This window comes from Rhinoderma darwinii, unplaced genomic scaffold (assembly GCF_050947455.1).
Source record: "Rhinoderma darwinii isolate aRhiDar2 unplaced genomic scaffold, aRhiDar2.hap1 Scaffold_3891, whole genome shotgun sequence".
NCBI lineage: Eukaryota > Metazoa > Chordata > Amphibia > Anura > Rhinodermatidae > Rhinoderma > Rhinoderma darwinii.
In genome coordinates this window covers 42,255-59,850 of record NW_027463519.1, presented here as the reverse complement: position 1 = coordinate 59,850, position 17,596 = coordinate 42,255, and the positions used below count along the sequence as shown (strand labels likewise).

At 42.8% G+C, this 17,596-nt stretch overlaps 17 pseudogenes; all 17 read left to right on the top strand.

Annotated features, from left to right (window-relative positions):
* Positions 1 to 43: 43 nt before the first annotated feature.
* LOC142708227 (5S ribosomal RNA) lies at positions 44 to 162 on the top strand (annotated as a pseudogene).
* A 67-nt stretch (positions 163 to 229) lies between these two features.
* LOC142708305 (5S ribosomal RNA) lies at positions 230 to 348 on the top strand (annotated as a pseudogene).
* Positions 349 to 415: 67 nt separating this feature from the next.
* On the top strand, positions 416 to 534 carry LOC142708108 (5S ribosomal RNA; annotated as a pseudogene).
* Positions 535 to 601: 67 nt separating this feature from the next.
* Positions 602 to 720, top strand: LOC142708286 (5S ribosomal RNA; annotated as a pseudogene).
* Positions 721 to 973: 253 nt separating this feature from the next.
* On the top strand, positions 974 to 1,092 carry LOC142708308 (5S ribosomal RNA; annotated as a pseudogene).
* Positions 1,093 to 1,159: 67 nt separating this feature from the next.
* LOC142708304 (5S ribosomal RNA) lies at positions 1,160 to 1,278 on the top strand (annotated as a pseudogene).
* A 253-nt stretch (positions 1,279 to 1,531) lies between these two features.
* On the top strand, positions 1,532 to 1,650 carry LOC142708163 (5S ribosomal RNA; annotated as a pseudogene).
* Positions 1,651 to 6,934: 5,284 nt separating this feature from the next.
* On the top strand, positions 6,935 to 7,053 carry LOC142708212 (5S ribosomal RNA; annotated as a pseudogene).
* A 67-nt stretch (positions 7,054 to 7,120) lies between these two features.
* On the top strand, positions 7,121 to 7,239 carry LOC142708113 (5S ribosomal RNA; annotated as a pseudogene).
* Positions 7,240 to 7,306: 67 nt separating this feature from the next.
* LOC142708295 (5S ribosomal RNA) lies at positions 7,307 to 7,425 on the top strand (annotated as a pseudogene).
* A 252-nt stretch (positions 7,426 to 7,677) lies between these two features.
* LOC142708192 (5S ribosomal RNA) lies at positions 7,678 to 7,796 on the top strand (annotated as a pseudogene).
* Positions 7,797 to 7,863: 67 nt separating this feature from the next.
* Positions 7,864 to 7,982, top strand: LOC142708324 (5S ribosomal RNA; annotated as a pseudogene).
* A 67-nt stretch (positions 7,983 to 8,049) lies between these two features.
* Positions 8,050 to 8,168, top strand: LOC142708278 (5S ribosomal RNA; annotated as a pseudogene).
* A 999-nt stretch (positions 8,169 to 9,167) lies between these two features.
* LOC142708338 (5S ribosomal RNA) lies at positions 9,168 to 9,286 on the top strand (annotated as a pseudogene).
* A 252-nt stretch (positions 9,287 to 9,538) lies between these two features.
* On the top strand, positions 9,539 to 9,657 carry LOC142708169 (5S ribosomal RNA; annotated as a pseudogene).
* A 67-nt stretch (positions 9,658 to 9,724) lies between these two features.
* LOC142708281 (5S ribosomal RNA) lies at positions 9,725 to 9,843 on the top strand (annotated as a pseudogene).
* Positions 9,844 to 10,843: 1,000 nt separating this feature from the next.
* LOC142708224 (5S ribosomal RNA) lies at positions 10,844 to 10,962 on the top strand (annotated as a pseudogene).
* Positions 10,963 to 17,596: the final 6,634 nt, after the last annotated feature.

Sequence of the window (17,596 nt, the reverse complement as noted above, 5' to 3'; positions counted from 1 at the left end):
TTTCACAATAGATTAAATAGGACTATGGATTAAATCATTTAACGTCAATGGCCATTCTAAGCTGAATGCGCCTGCTCTCGTCAGAACGCAGAAGTTACACAGCTTAAGGCCTCGCTAGTACCAGTGTGGGAGACTGTCTGGGAATCCGTGGTGCGGTTGACTTTTTATTATGTCGTTTAGATTTTTTTTCACAATAGATTAAATAGGACTATGGATTAAGGCTTTTAATGTCAATGGCCATTCTAAGCTGAATGTGCCTGCTCTCGTCAGATCGCAGAAGTTACACAGCTTAAGGCCTCGCTAGTACCAGTGTGGGAGACTGTCTGGGAATCCGTGGTGCGGTTGACTTTTTATTATGTCGTTTAGATTTTGTTTCACAATCGATTAAAAAGGACTATGGATTAAAGCATTTAATGTCAATGGCCATTCTAAGCTGAATGTGCCTGCTCTCGTCAGAACGCAGAAGTTACACAGCTTAAGGCCTCGCTAGTACCAGTGTGGGAGACTGTCTGGGAATCCGTGGTGCGGTTGAATTTTTATTATGTCGTTTAGATTTTGTTTCACAATCGATTAAAAAGGACTATGGATTAAAACATTTAATGTCAATGGCCATTCTAAGCTGAATGTCCCTGCTCTCGTCAGATCGCAGAAGTTACACAGCTTAAAACCTCGCTAGTACCAGTGTGGGAGACTGTCTGGGAATCCGTGGTGCGGTTGTCTTTTTATTATGTCGTTTAGATTTTGTTTCACAATCGATTAAAAAGGACTATGGATTAAATCATTTAATGTCAATGGCCATTCTAAGCTGAATGTCCCTGCTCTCGTCAGATCGCAGAAGTTACACAGCGTAAGGCCTCGCTACTACCAGTGTGGGAAACTGTCTGGGAATCCGTGGTGCGGTTGACTTTTTATTATGTTGTTTAGATTTTGTTTCACAATAGATTAAATAGGACTATGGATTAAGGCTTTTAATGTCAATGGCCATTCTAAGCTGAATGTGCCTGCTCTCGTCAGATCGCAGAAGTTACGCAGCTTAAGGCCTCGCTAGTACCAGTGTGGGAGACTGTCTGGGAATCCGTGGTGCGGTTGACTTTTTATTATGTCGTTTAGATTTTTTTTCACAATAGATTAAATAGGACTATGGATTAAGGCTTTTAATGTCAATGGCCATTCTAAGCTGAATGTGCCTGCTCTCGTCAGATCGCAGAAGTTACACAGCTTAAGGCCTCGCTAGTACCAGTGTGGGAGACTGTCTGGGAATCCGTGGTGCGGTTGACTTTTTATTATGTCGTTTAGATTTTGTTTCACAATCGATTAAAAAGGACTATGGATTAAAACATTTAAAGTCAATGGCCATTCTAAGCTGAATGTCCCTGCTCTCGTCAGATCGCTGAAGTTACACAGCTTAAAACCTCGCTAGTACCAGTGTGGGAGACTGTCTGGGAATCCGTGGTGCGGTTGTCTTTTTATTATGTCGTTTAGATTTTGTTTCACAATCGATTAAAAAGGACTATGGATTAAAGCATTTAATGTCAATGGCCATTCTATGCTGAATGTGCCTGCTCTCGTCAGATCGCAGAAGTTACACAGCTTAAGGCCTCGCTAGTACCAGTGTGGGAGACTGTTTGGGAATCCGTGGTGCGGTTGACTTTTTATTATGTCGTTTAGATTTTGTTTCACAATCGATTAAAAAGGACTATGGATTAAAGCATTTAACAGGTTCCCGACCGCTGGCCGTAAATATACGGCCAGCGGCCAGGGTCTCTAAAGTCCGGCGTATAGTATATATACGGCCGCACTTCAGAGACTGTGCACGCGCGATCGCGTGCACACAGCTCTATGCCCTGGCTGTTGCTAACAGCCATGGGCACTGGGCAGAATGTCAGGGGTCAATCTTTTGGCCCCTGAACATGTGATCGCTGTGACAACCAATCACAGCGATCACATGCATTTCTGCATAGAAAACAGTGTGCACGCGATCGCGTGCACACAGCCCTGTGCCCTCGCTGTTACCAACAGCTCTGGGCACTGGGCAGAGTATCAGGGACCAATCTGATGGTCCCTGATCATGTGGTCGCTGTGAAAACCTATCACAGCGACCACATTTGTTTTATTTTGACTTTTCTGGCAGTAAATCTCCTGCCTCTTTTCTTCTCCTCAAACATTGTTTCAGTTTGAGGAGAAGAAGAGACTCGGGAGAATTGCTGCCAGAAGAATACAGTGAAAAAAAATACAGTTACACTAAAACATTCTCTGTATAGATAGATTTCTATCTATCTATACAATCTATCTATCCATCTATCTTTTTTTCTATCTATCTACCTTTCTTTCTTTTATTCTATTAGAATAGGCAGGTAGGGAGTATATAATTATATATATATCCACATATATATAATATATATAGCAATAGCGGTTTATTTTTTTGTTAGCGGTAGTGTAGATATATATAGCAGTTAGTTTGTGTGTTTTATAAAAAAAAAAAAAAAAAAAAAAATTTGTTTAGTTAGTGTTAGTGTTAGTTACGTTATGGCGAGGAAGTTGTTTAGCGCCGAGGAGGCATACGCCATGCTGTGGTCTGAGTCGGAGACCGCATCAGAGATGGCGTCCGAGATGGAACCTGTTTTAGGTAGTGACGATGACAGCGTCACTTCAGGTTCATCTTCAGGGGACGTTGTCCCTGATGCAGTCGAAACTGCAGAACATGAAAGTGCAGGGCCAAGTAGCGCTGTAGCACGGGACAGCCTGGTCCCTCCAGTCCAGGCTCTTGTATGGGCACCTGCCCCATCTTTTGGGCCTAGAATCCACGGATTTACGGCCACTCCTGGCATAACCGTGGACAATACAAATTTTGTCCAAATGGATTACTTCCATTTATTTATAACGGACGACATCCTAAATCAGATTGTCCACGAAACAAATTTATATGCCACGCAATATATAAGGCAGAAACCTTCATCCACCCATGCCAGAGATTGGACGCCCACCAATTTGCAGGAATTAAAAAATTTTTTGGGGCTCACCCTAAATATGGGTATTGTCAAAAAGCCCTCCATTAGGTCTTACTGGTCAACAAGACCCGCCCAAGCCACCCCAGTATATTCTGCAGTAATGCCCAGGTCTCGTTATGAGACAATAATGAGGTTCCTCCACTTCAATGACAACGCACAGGCCCCCCCAAGTACCGATGCAAACCGGGATCGGTTGTTCAAAATAAGACCGCTAATAAATTCCCTGAATAATTTATTTCTGCAACTCTACACCCCTGAGCAGAATGTAAGTGTGGACGAATCCCTCCTCAACTTCCATGGCAGACTTAGCTTTCGCCAATATCTACCTTCAAAAAGGGCAAGATATGGCGTTAAGCTCTACAAATTGTGTGAAAGCGGGTCAGGATATACCATCGCCTTCAGGATTTATGAAGGGCGGGACCGCACAATAAATGTTCCTGGATGCCCCCCTGATCTTTCCACCAGCAGTAAGATCGTGTGGGAGATAATGCAGCCTCTGCTTCACAAGGGGTACCACCTGTACTGTGATAATTTTTATTCCAGTGTGCCCCTGTTTAGGCATTTGCATGCTGCAAGGACTGGGGCATGTGGTACCATGCGCAAAAACAGAATTGGTTTTCCACAGCAATTAGTGGGGAAGCGCATGGTAAAGGGGGACTCCTGTGCTTATGCATCTGAAGAATTGCTGGCGGTCAAGTTCAGGGATTGCAAAGACGTGTATGTGCTAAGCACGATTCATACCGCAGGAACAGTGGCAGTGAGGGAAAGAGGGGCAACATCGGACAAGCACAAACCAGTGAGCGTGTCCGAATATAACAAGTACATGGGGGGGGTGGATTTAAGCGACCAGGTTTTACAGCCCTATTTAGTAAAACGCAAAACTAAAACCTGGTACAAAAAGGTGGCCATTTATTTGTTACAGGTGGCCATCCACAACTCATTTGTGCTCTATAAAAAAAACAGAGGCAGAGACACATACCTGGATTTCCAGGAGAAAATTATTGAAGGCCTCATTTTTGATGTTCAGGACACCCGAGAATGCCCCCAGTCTGAGGATGTCACGCGACTGACTGAAAGACACTTCGTCAGTCGGATTCCCCCAACAGCAACCAGAAGCAACCCCCAGAAAAAGTGCCGCGTCTGCAGAAAAGACGGGCACCGCAAAGATTCCCGATATTTCTGTCCCTCATGTCCCTCGCAACCAGGCCTGTGCATTGAGCCATGTTTTAAAAAATACCACACTGTTCTGCATTATTAGATTTTAGTTAATTTGTTGAAAATATATTTGCCCTACATTACGTTTTTATTTTTCCCCTGATTTTACTCCAAGGGTGAGGGAGGGAATGGGTGGGGGGTGGATGTCATGTTTGATGTTTTCTAAAGTTCATCTGCTGGAGAGCTCCATTTGCATTAACCTGAAATTTCTTATTTTAGAAAACCCCAAAAAATAAATTCCCATTATACCCCTAGATGAATATTTTGGGATCTCTGCTTCGAGAGCAGATATTTTGGAAGTGTTATAGAAACTCTGTTGAGTTTTGTAAAACCAGCTTTGAAAAAAAGCGATTTGTGAAATAATCTTCTTCTATCGTCCGCCCTCCTACATCTCTATGTGATAAATAAGGCCACATATTTGGTATCCCCATGCACGGGAGAAGTGGCAGAATGTGAACGGAGATTAATTTTGACCGTGGTCTATACCGTGTGTGAAAAATGCTGGTATAAACTGACGCATTTGCTAAAAAATTGCTAATTTTATTTTGATCCATCTTATTCAAGAAACTTTCAGAAGAAAACGGGACTGTCTAAAAATATGATAAACCCCTTGAAGGAAACCTTGTGGGGTCTACTTGTGTGAATGAAGTCATTTATGGGGTGTTTCTAATGTTTCAGCAGCATTAGGCCCCCCAGAAAACAGTATGCTGCTATAAAATCAAGTGCAGAATTCCTGGACCGAAAAGGCCAAAAAGCCTCCTTTTATGCCAAGCCCTGGCACATGCCCGTGAATAAAGCACACATATTTGGTATCCCCATGCACGGGAGAAGTGGAAGAATGTGAAATGCGATGAATTTTGTCCGTGGTCCATTTTGTGTGTGAAAAAGCTAGCATAAACTGGCGCAATTGTTAAAAAAAAAAGGTAATTTTATTTTGTTCCATCTTATTCAAGAAACTTTCAGAAGAAAACTGGACTGTCTAAAAATATGATAAACCCCTTGAAGGAAACCTTGTGGGGTCTACTTGTGTGAATTAAGTCATTTATGGGGTGATTCTAATGTTTCAGCAGCATTACACCCCCCAGAAAACAGTATGCTGCTATAAAATCAAATGCAAAATTCCTGGACCAAAAAGCCTCCTTTTATGCCAAGCCCTGGCACATGCCCGCACAGCGAATAAGGCACACATATTTGGTATCCCCATGCACGGGAGAAGTGGAAGAACGTGAAAGGAGATGAATTTTGTCCGTGGTCTATACCGTGTGTGAAAAATACTAGCCTAAACTGACGCATTTGCTAAAAAAGTGCTGATTTTATTTTGTTCCATCTTATTCAAGAAACTTTCAGAAGATAACTGGACTTGCTAAAAATATGATAAACCCCTTGAAGGAAACCTTGTGGGGTCTACTTGTGTGAATGAAGTCATTTATGGGGTGTTTCTAATGTTTCAGCAGCATTAGGCCCCCCAGAAAACAGTATGCGGCTCTAAAATCAAATGCAAAATTCCTGGACCGAAAATGCCAAAAAGCCTCCTTTTATGCCAAGCCCTGGCACATGCCCGCACAGCGAATAAGGCACACATATTTGGTATCCCCATGCACGGGAGAAGTGGAAGAACGTGAAAGGAGATGAATTTTGGCCGTGGTCTATACCGTGTGTGAAAAATACTAGCCTAAACTGACGCATTTGCTAAAAAAGTGCTGATTTTATTTTGTTCCATCTTATTCAAGAAACTTTCAGAAGAAAACTGGACTTGCTAAAAATATGATAAACCCCTTGAAGGAAACCTTGTGGGGTCTACTTGTGCGAATGAAGTCATTTATGGGGTGATTCTAATGTTTCAGCAGCATTACACCCCCCAGAAAACAGTATGCGGCTATAAAATCAAATGCAAAATTCCTGGACCGAAAAGGCCAAAAAGCCTCCTTTTATGCCAAGCCCTGGCACATGCCCGCACAGTGAATAAGGCTCACATATTTGGTATCCCCATGCACGGGAGAAGTGGAAGAATGTGAAAGGAGATGAATTTTGTCCGTGGTCTATACCGTGTGTGAAAAATACTAGCCTAAACTGACGCATTTGCTAAAAAAGTGCTGATTTTATTTTGTTCCATCTTATTCAAGAAACTTTCAGAAGATAACTGGACTTGCTAAAAATATGATAAACCCCTTGAAGGAAACCTTGTGGGGTCTACTTGTGTGAATGAAGTCATTTATGGGGTGTTTCTAATGTTTCAGCAGCATTAGGCCCCCCAGAAAACAGTATGCGGCTATAAAATCAAATGCAAAATTCCTGGACCGAAAAGGCCAAAAAGCCTCCTTTTATGCCAAGCCCTGGCACATGCCCGCACAGTGAATAAGGCTCACATATTTGGTATCCCCATGCACGGGAGAAGTGGAAGAATGTGAAAGGAGATTAATTTTGGCCGTGGTTCATACCGTGTGTGAAAAATGCTAGCATAAACCGACGCAATTGTTAAATTCTTGCATTTTTTTCCAATTTTGCCCACTTTAGTGAAAAAAAAAAAAATGATATATACTGACAAATGCCACTAAAACAAAGCCCTATCTGTCCTTTAAAAAGAGTGTAAAATTCAAAGATGAACTTTATTCACCTGCTGAGTTATAGTCATGTAAAGAAGCGCATAGCAAAATTGTGAAATTTGCTCTGGTCATTTAGCTGTAAAACAGCCTAGTCCTTAACCGGTTAATGTCAATGGCCATTCTAAGCTGAATGTGCCTGCTCTCGTCAGATCGCAGAAGTTACACAGCTTAAGTCCTCGCTAGTACCAGTGTGGGAGACTGTCTGGGAAGCCGTGGTGCGGTTTACTTTTTATTATGTCGTTTAGATTTTGTTTCACAATAGATTAAATAGGACTATGGATTAAAGCATTTAACGTCAATGGCCATTCTAAGCTGAATGTTCCTGCTCTCGTCAGAACGCAGAAGTTACACAGCTTAAGGCCTCGCTAGTACCAGTGTGGGAGACTGTCTGGGAATCCGTGGTGCGGTTGAATTTTTATTATGTCGTTTAGATTTTGTTTCACAATCGATTAAATAGTACTATGGATTAAAGGATTTAACGTCAATGGCCATTCTAAGCTGAATGTGCCTGCTCTCGTCAGATCGCAGAAGTTACACAGCTTAAGGCCTCGCTAGTACCAGTGTGGGAGACTGTCTGGGAATCCGTGGTGCGGTTGACTTTTTATTATGTCGTTTAGATTTTGTTTCACAATCGATTAAAAAGGACTATGGATTAAAGCATTTAATGTCAATGGCCATTCTAAGCTGAATGTGCCTGCTCTCGTCAGTTCGCACAAGTTACACAGCTTAAGGCCTCGCTAGTACCAGTGTGGTAGACTGTCTGGGAATCCGTGGTGCGGTTGCCTTTTATTATGTCGTTTAGATTTTGTTTCACAATCGATTAAAAAGGACTATGGATTAAAGCATTTAATGTCAATGGCCATTCTAAGCTGAATGTGCCTGCTCTCGTCAGATCGCAGAAGTTACACAGCTTAAGGCCTCGCTAGTACCAGTGTGGGAGACTGTCTGGGATTCCGTGGTGCGGTTGACTTTTTATTATGTCGTTTAGATTTTGTTTCACAATCGATTAAAAAGGACTATGGATTAAAGCATTTAATGTCAATGGCCATTCTAAGCTGAATGTCCCTGCTCTCGTCAGATCGCAGAAGTTACACAGCTTAAGGCCTCGCTAGTACCAGTGTGGGAGACTGTCTGGGAATCCGTGGTGCGGTTGACTATTTATTATGTCGTTTAGATTTTGTTTCACAATCGATTAAAAAGGACTATGGATTAAAGCATTTAATGTCAATGGCCATTCAAAGCTGAATGTGCCTGCTCTCGTTAGATCGCAGAAGTTACACAGCTTAATGCCTCGCTAGTACTAGTGTGGGAGACTGTCTGGGAATCCGTGGTGCGGTTGACTTTTTATTATGTCGTTTAGATTTTGTTTCACAATAGATTAAATAGGACTATGGATTAAAGCATTTGATGTCAATGGACATTCTAAGCTGAATGTGCCTGCTCTCGTCAGATTGCAGAAGTTACACAGCTTAATGCCTCGCTAGTACTAGCGTGGGAGACTGTCTGGGAATCCGTTGTGCGGTTGCCTTTTTATTATGTCGTTTAGATTTTGTTTCACAATCGATTAAAAAGGACTATGGATTAAAGCATTTAATGTCAACGGCCATTCTAAGATGAATGTTCCTGCTCTCGTCAGATTGCAGAAGTTACACAGTTTAAGGCCTTGCTAGTACCAGTGTGAGAGACTGTCTGGGAATCCGTGGTGCGGTTGCCTTTTTATTATGTCGTTTAGATTTTGTTTCACAATAGATTAAATAGGACTATGGATTAAAGCAGTTATTGTCAATGGCCATTCTAAGCTGAATGTGCCTATTCTCGTCAGATTGCAGAAGTTACACAGCTTAAGGCCTCGCTAGTACCAGTGTGGGAGACTGTCTGGGAATCCATGGTGCGGTTGACTTTTTATTATGTCGTTTAGAATTTGTTTCACAATCGATTAAAAATAATAATAAACTAAAGCGTTAAAAGTTAATGGCTATTCTTAGCTGAAATGTGCCTTTTCTCGTCAAATCGCAGATGAATAACACTTTAACACCTCGCTAGTACCAGTGTGGGAGACTTTCTGGGCTTCCGTGGTGCTGTTGACTTTTTATTATGTCGTTTAGAATTTGTTTCACAATTGTTTAAAAATAAAAATAGACTAAAGCATTAAAAGTTAATAGCCATTCTAAGCTTAAATGTGCCTTTTCTCGTCAAATCGCAGATATAAAACACTTTAAGGCCTCGCTAGTACGAGTGTGAGAGACTCTCGGGTTATCGGTGGTGCGGTTGACTTTTTATTAGGTCGTCTAGATTTTGTTTCACAATAGATTAAAAAGTACTATGGATTAACATTTTTAACGTCAATGGCCATTCTAAGCTGAATGTTCCTGCTCTCGTCAGATCGCAGAAGTTACACAGCTTAAGGCCTCGCTAGTACCAGTGTGGGAGACTGTCTGGGAATCCGTGGTGTGGTTGACTTTTTATTATGTCGTTTAGATTTTGTTTCACAATCGATTAAAAAGGAATATGGATTAAAGCATTTAATGTCAATGGCCATTCTAAGCTGAATGTCCCTTCTCTCGTCAGATCGCAGAAGTTACATATCTTAAGGCCTCGCTAGTACCAGTGTGGGAGACTGTCTGGGAATCCGTGGTGCGGTTGACATTTTATTATGTAGTTTAGATTTGTTTCACAATCGATTAAAATGGACTATGGATTAAAGCATTTATTGTCAATGGCCATTCTTAGCTGAATGTGCCTGCTCTCGTCAGATCGCAGAAGTTACACAGCCTAAGGCCTCGCTAGTACCAGTGTGGGAGACTGTCTGGGAATCCGTGGTGCGGTTGACTTTTTATTATGTCGTTTAGATTTTGTTTCACAATCGATTAAAAAGGACTATGGATTAAAGCATTTAATGTCAATGGCCATTCTAAGCTGAATGTCCCTGCTTTCGTCAGATCGCAGAAGTTACACAGCTTAAGTCCTCGCTAGTACCAGTGTTGGAGACTGTCTGGGAATCCGTGGTGCGGTTGACTTTTTATTATGTCGTTTAGATTTTGTTTCACAATAGATTAAATAGGACTATGGATTAAAGCATTTAACGTCAATGGCCATTCTAAGCTGAATGTGCCTACTCTCGTCAGATCGCAGAAGTTACACAGCTTAAGGCCTCGCTAGTACCAGTGTGGGAGACTGTCTGGTAATCCGTGGTGTGGTTGCCTTTTTATTATGTCGTTTAGATTTTGTTTCACAATCGATTAAAAAGGAATATGGATTAAAGCATTTAATGTCAATGGCCATTCTAAGCTGAATGTCCCTTCTCTCGTCAGATCGCAGAAGTTACATATCTTAAGGCCTCGCTAGTACCAGTGTGGGAGACTGTCTGGGAATCCGTGGTGCGGTTGACTTTTTATTATGTCGTTTAGATTTGTTTCTTAATCGATTAAAATGGACTATGGATTAAAGCATTTATTGTCAATGGCCATTCTAAGGTGAATGTGCCTGCGCTCGTCAGATCGCAGAAGTTACACAGCTTAAGGCCTCGCTAGTACCAGTGTGGGAGAGACTGTCTGGGAATCCGTGGTGCGGTTGACTTTTTATTATGTCGTTTAGAATTTGTTTCACAATCGATTAAAAATAATAATAGACTAAAGCTTTAAAAGTTAATGGCCATTCTTAGCTGAAATGTGCCTTTTCTCGTCAAATTGCAGATGAATAACAATTTAACACCTCGCTAGTACCAGTGTGGGAGACTGTCTGGGAATCCGTGGTGCTGTTGACTTTTTATTATGTAGTTTAGAATTTGTTTCACAATCGATTAAAAATAAAAATAGACTAAAGCTTTAAAAGTTAATAGCCATTCTAAGCTTAAATGTGCCTTTTCTCGTCAAATCGCAGATATATAACACTTTAAGGCCTCGCTAGTACGAGTGTGAGAGACTCTCGGGTTATCGGTGGTGCGGTTGACTTTTTATTAGGTCGTCTAGATTTTGTTTCACAATAGATTAAATAGTACTATGGATTAACATTTTTAATGTCAATGGCCATTCTAAGCTGAATGTTCCTGCTCTCGTCAGATCGCAGAAGTTACACAGCTTAAGCCCTCGCTAGTACCAGTGTGGGAGACTGTCTGGGAATCCGTGGTGTGGTTGACTTTTTATTATGTCGTTTAGATTTTGTTTCACAATCGATTAAAAAGGAATATGGATTAAAGCATTTAATGTCAATGGCCATTCTAAGCTGAATGTCCCTTTTCTCGTCAGATCGCAGAAGTTACATATCTTAACCCCTTAAGGACGCAGCCTAGTTTGGGCCTTAAGGCTCAGAGCCCATTTTTCAAATCTGACATATTTCACTTTATGTGGTAATAACGTCGGAATGCTTAAACCTATCCAAGCGATTCTGAGATTGTTTTCTCGTGACACTTTGGGCTTCATGTTCGTGGTAAAATTTGGTCGATATATTCAGTGTTTATTGGTGAAAAATTGCAAAATTTAGAGAAAATTTTGAAAAAATTGCATTTTTCAGAATTTAAATGCATCTGCTTGTAAAACAGACGGTTATACCACCCAAAATAGTTACTAGTTCACATTTCCCATATGTCTACTTTAGATTGGCATCGTTTTTTTAACATTCTTTTATTTTTCTTGGACGTTACAAGGCTTAGAACATAAACAGCAATTTCTCATATTTTTAAGAAAATTTCAAAAGCCTTTTTTTTAAGGTACCTCTTGAGTTCTGAAGTGGCTTTGAGGGGCCTATGTATTAGAAACCCCCATAAAACACCCCATTTTAAAAACTAGACCCCTCAAAGTATTCAAAACAGCATTTAGAAAGTTTTTTAACCCTTCAGGCATTTCACAGGAATTAAAGCAATGTGGAGGTGAAATTTGCAAATTTCATTTTTCTTGCTGAATTTCAATATTATTCCATTTTTTTCTGTAACACAGAAGATTTTACCAGAGAAATACTACTAAATATGTATTGTCCAGATTCTGCAGTTTTTAGAAATGTCCCACATGTGGCTCTAGTGCGCTCGTGGAATAAAACACAAGCCTCAGAAACAAAGGAGCACCTAGTGCATTTTGAGGCCTCTTTTTTATTAGAATATATTTTAGGCAGCATGCCAGGTTTGAAGAGGTGTTGAGGTATGAAAGCAATGGAAACCCACCAGAAGTGACCCCATTTTGGAAACTAGACCCCTCAAGGAATTCATTTATGGTTGTTGTTATCATTTTGACCACACCGTTTTTTCACAGCACCTATTTGAATTGGGCTGTGAATTAAAAAAATGATATTTTTTTCCATTAAGATGTAATTTTTGTTCAAAATTTCTTATTTTCACAAGGAATAAAACACCCCATTTTGTTGCCCAATTTGTCCTGAGTGCGGCAATACCCCATTTGTGGTGATAAACTGATGTTTGGGCCCATGGCAGGACTCAGAAGGAAAGGACCACCATTTGGCCTACTGGAGCTTTTCTTGTGCTAAGTCATGTATGCAGAAGCCCCTGAGGTACCAGTACAGTTAAAACCCCCGAGAAGTGACCCCATTTTAAAAACTACACCCCTTAAGACATTCATCTAGTGGTGTAGTGAGCATTTTGACCCCACAGTTATTGTGTAAAAGGTAATGCGCAGCAGATGGTGCAAAGTGAGATTTGCAATTTCCTATGCATATATGCCATTTCAGTGTCTGATATATTGTGCCCAGCATGTGCCACTGGAGACATACACCCCATAAATTGTAATGTGGGTTCTCCCGGGTACGGCAATACCCTACATGTGGCTGTTATTAGCTGCCTGGGCACACGACAGGGCTCAGAAGGGAAGGACCACCATTTAGCCTACTGGAGCTTTTCTGGTGCTAAGTCATGTAGGCAGAACCCCTGAGGTACCAGTACAGTTGAAACCCCCGAGAAGTGACCCCATTTTAAAAACTACACCCCTTAAGACATTCATCTAGTGGTGTAGTGAGCATTTTGACCCCACAGTTATTGTGTAAAAGGTAATGCGCAGCAGATGGTGCAAAGTGAGATTTGCAATTTCCTATGCATATATGCCATTTCAGTGTCTGATATATTGTGCCCAGCATGTGCCACTGGAGACATACACCCCATAAATTGTAATGTGGGTTCTCCCGGGTACGGCAATACCCTACATGTGGCTGTTATTAGCTGCCTGGGCACACGACAGGGCTCAGAAGGGAAGGACCACCATTTAGCCTACTGGAGCTTTTCTGGTGCTAAGTCATGTAGGCAGAACCCCTGAGGTACCAGTACAGTTGAAACCCCCGAGAAGTGACCCCATTTTAAAAACTACACCCCTTAAGACATTCATCTAGTGGTGTAGTGAGCATTTTGACCCCACAGTTATTGTGTAAAAGGTAATGCGCAGCAGATGGTGCAAAGTGAGATTTGCAATTTCCTATGCATATATGCCATTTCAGTGTCTGATATATTGTGCCCAGCATGTGCCACTGGAGACATACACCCCATAAATTGTAATGTGGGTTCTCCCGGGTACGGCAATACCCTACATGTGGCTGTTATTAGCTGCCTGGGCACACGACAGGGCTCAGAAGGGAAGGACCACCATTTAGCCTACTGGAGCTTTTCTGGTGCTAAGTCATGTAGGCAGAACCCCTGAGGTACCAGTACAGTTGAAACCCCCGAGAAGTGACCCCATTTTAAAAACTACACCCCTTAAGACATTCATCTAGTGGTGTAGTGAGCATTTTGACCCCACAGTTATTGTGTAAAAGGTAATGCGCAGCAGATGGTGCAAAGTGAGATTTGCAATTTCCTATGCATATATGCCATTTCAGTGTCTGATATATTGTGCCCAGCATGTGCCACTGGAGACATACACCCCATAAATTGTAATGTGGGTTCTCCCGGGTACGGCAATACCCTACATGTGGCTGTTATTAGCTGCCTGGGCACACGACAGGGCTCAGAAGGGAAGGACCACCATTTAGCCTACTGGAGCTTTTCTGGTGCTAAGTCATGTAGGCAGAACCCCTGAGGTACCAGTACAGTTGAAACCCCCGAGAAGTGACCCCATTTTAAAAACTACACCCCTTAAGACATTCATCTAGTGGTGTAGTGAGCATTTTGACCCCACAGTTATTGTGTAAAAGGTAATGCGCAGCAGATGGTGCAAAGTGAGATTTGCAATTTCCTATGCATATATGCCATTTCAGTGTCTGATATATTGTGCCCAGCATGTGCCACTGGAGACATACACCCCATAAATTGTAATGTGGGTTCTCCCGGGTACGGCAATACCCTACATGTGGCTGTTATTAGCTGCCTGGGCACACGACAGGGCTCAGAAGGGAAGGACCACCATTTAGCCTACTGGAGCTTTTCTGGTGCTAAGTCATGTAGGCAGAACCCCTGAGGTACCAGTACAGTTGAAACCCCCGAGAAGTGACCCCATTTTAAAAACTACACCCCTTAAGACATTCATCTAGTGGTGTAGTGAGCATTTTGACCCCACAGTTATTGTGTAAAAGGTAATGCGCAGCAGATGGTGCAAAGTGAGATTTGCAATTTCCTATGCATATATGCCATTTCAGTGTCTGATATATTGTGCCCAGCATGTGCCACTGGAGACATACACCCCATAAATTGTAATGTGGGTTCTCCCGGGTACGGCAATACCCTACATGTGGCTGTTATTAGCTGCCTGGGCACACGACAGGGCTCAGAAGGGAAGGACCACCATTTAGCCTACTGGAGCTTTTCTGGTGCTAAGTCATGTAGGCAGAACCCCTGAGGTACCAGTACAGTTGAAACCCCCGAGAAGTGACCCCATTTTAAAAACTACACCCCTTAAGACATTCATCTAGTGGTGTAGTGAGCATTTTGACCCCACAGTTATTGTGTAAAAGGTAATGCGCAGCAGATGGTGCAAAGTGAGATTTGCAATTTCCTATGCATATATGCCATTTCAGTGTCTGATATATTGTGCCCAGCATGTGCCACTGGAGACATACACCCCATAAATTGTAATGTGGGTTCTCCCGGGTACGGCAATACCCTACATGTGGCTGTTATTAGCTGCCTGGGCACACGACAGGGCTCAGAAGGGAAGGACCACCATTTAGCCTACTGGAGCTTTTCTGGTGCTAAGTCATGTAGGCAGAACCCCTGAGGTACCAGTACAGTTGAAACCCCCGAGAAGTGACCCCATTTTAAAAACTACACCCCTTAAGACATTCATCTAGTGGTGTAGTGAGCATTTTGACCCCACAGTTATTGTGTAAAAGGTAATGCGCAGCAGATGGTGCAAAGTGAGATTTGCAATTTCCTATGCATATATGCCATTTCAGTGTCTGATATATTGTGCCCAGCATGTGCCACTGGAGACATACACCCCATAAATTGTAATGTGGGTTCTCCCGGGTACGGCAATACCCTACATGTGGCTGTTATTAGCTGCCTGGGCACACGACAGGGCTCAGAAGGGAAGGACCACCATTTAGCCTACTGGAGCTTTTCTGGTGCTAAGTCATGTAGGCAGAACCCCTGAGGTACCAGTACAGTTGAAACCCCCGAGAAGTGACCCCATTTTAAAAACTACACCCCTTAAGACATTCATCTAGTGGTGTAGTGAGCATTTTGACCCCACAGTTATTGTGTAAAAGGTAATGCGCAGCAGATGGTGCAAAGTGAGATTTGCAATTTCCTATGCATATATGCCATTTCAGTGTCTGATATATTGTGCCCAGCATGTGCCACTGGAGACATACACCCCATAAATTGTAATGTGGGTTCTCCCGGGTACGGCAATACCCTACATGTGGCTGTTATTAGCTGCCTGGGCACACGACAGGGCTCAGAAGGGAAGGACCACCATTTAGCCTACTGGAGCTTTTCTGGTGCTAAGTCATGTAGGCAGAACCCCTGAGGTACCAGTACAGTTGAAACCCCCGAGAAGTGACCCCATTTTAAAAACTACACCCCTTAAGACATTCATCTAGTGGTGTAGTGAGCATTTTGACCCCACAGTTATTGTGTAAAAGGTAATGCGCAGCAGATGGTGCAAAGTGAGATTTGCAATTTCCTATGCATATATGCCATTTCAGTGTCTGATATATTGTGCCCAGCATGTGCCACTGGAGACATACACCCCATAAATTGTAATGTGGGTTCTCCCGGGTACGGCAATACCCTACATGTGGCTGTTATTAGCTGCCTGGGCACACGACAGGGCTCAGAAGGGAAGGACCACCATTTAGCCTACTGGAGCTTTTCTGGTGCTAAGTCATGTAGGCAGAACCCCTGAGGTACCAGTACAGTTGAAACCCCCGAGAAGTGACCCCATTTTAAAAACTACACCCCTTAAGACATTCATCTAGTGGTGTAGTGAGCATTTTGACCCCACAGTTATTGTGTAAAAGGTAATGCGCAGCAGATGGTGCAAAGTGAGATTTGCAATTTCCTATGCATATATGCCATTTCAGTGTCTGATATATTGTGCCCAGCATGTGCCACTGGAGACATACACCCCATAAATTGTAATGTGGGTTCTCCCGGGTACGGCAATACCCTACATGTGGCTGTTATTAGCTGCCTGGGCACACGACAGGGCTCAGAAGGGAAGGACCACCATTTAGCCTACTGGAGCTTTTCTGGTGCTAAGTCATGTAGGCAGAACCCCTGAGGTACCAGTACAGTTGAAACCCCCGAGAAGTGACCCCATTTTAAAAACTACACCCCTTAAGACATTCATCTAGTGGTGTAGTGAGCATTTTGACCCCACAGTTATTGTGTAAAAGGTAATGCGCAGCAGATGGTGCAAAGTGAGATTTGCAATTTCCTATGCATATATGCCATTTCAGTGTCTGATATATTGTGCCCAGCATGTGCCACTGGAGACATACACCCCATAAATTGTAATGTGGGTTCTCCCGGGTACGGCAATACCCTACATGTGGCTGTTATTAGCTGCCTGGGCACACGACAGGGCTCAGAAGGGAAGGACCACCATTTAGCCTACTGGAGCTTTTCTGGTGCTAAGTCATGTAGGCAGAACCCCTGAGGTACCAGTACAGTTGAAACCCCCGAGAAGTGACCCCATTTTAAAAACTACACCCCTTAAGACATTCATCTAGTGGTGTAGTGAGCATTTTGACCCCACAGTTATTGTGTAAAAGGTAATGCGCAGCAGATGGTGCAAAGTGAGATTTGCAATTTCCTATGCATATATGCCATTTCAGTGTCTGATATATTGTGCCCAGCATGTGCCACTGGAGACATACACCCCATAAATTGTAATGTGGGTTCTCCCGGGTACGGCAATACCCTACATGTGGCTGTTATTAGCTGCCTGGGCACACGACAGGGCTCAGAAGGGAAGGACCACCATTTAGCCTACTGGAGCTTTTCTGGTGCTAAGTCATGTAGGCAGAACCCCTGAGGTACCAGTACAGTTGAAACCCCCGAGAAGTGACCCCATTTTAAAAACTACACCCCTTAAGACATTCATCTAGTGGTGTAGTGAGCATTTTGACCCCACAGTTATTGTGTAAAAGGTAATGCGCAGCAGATGGTGCAAAGTGAGATTTGCAATTTCCTATGCATATATGCCATTTCAGTGTCTGATATATTGTGCCCAGCATGTGCCACTGGAGACATACACCCCATAAATTGTAATGTGGGTTCTCCCGGGTACGGCAATACCCTACATGTGGCTGTTATTAGCTGCCTGGGCACACGACAGGGCTCAGAAGGGAAGGACCACCATTTAGCCTACTGGAGCTTTTCTGGTGCTAAGTCAT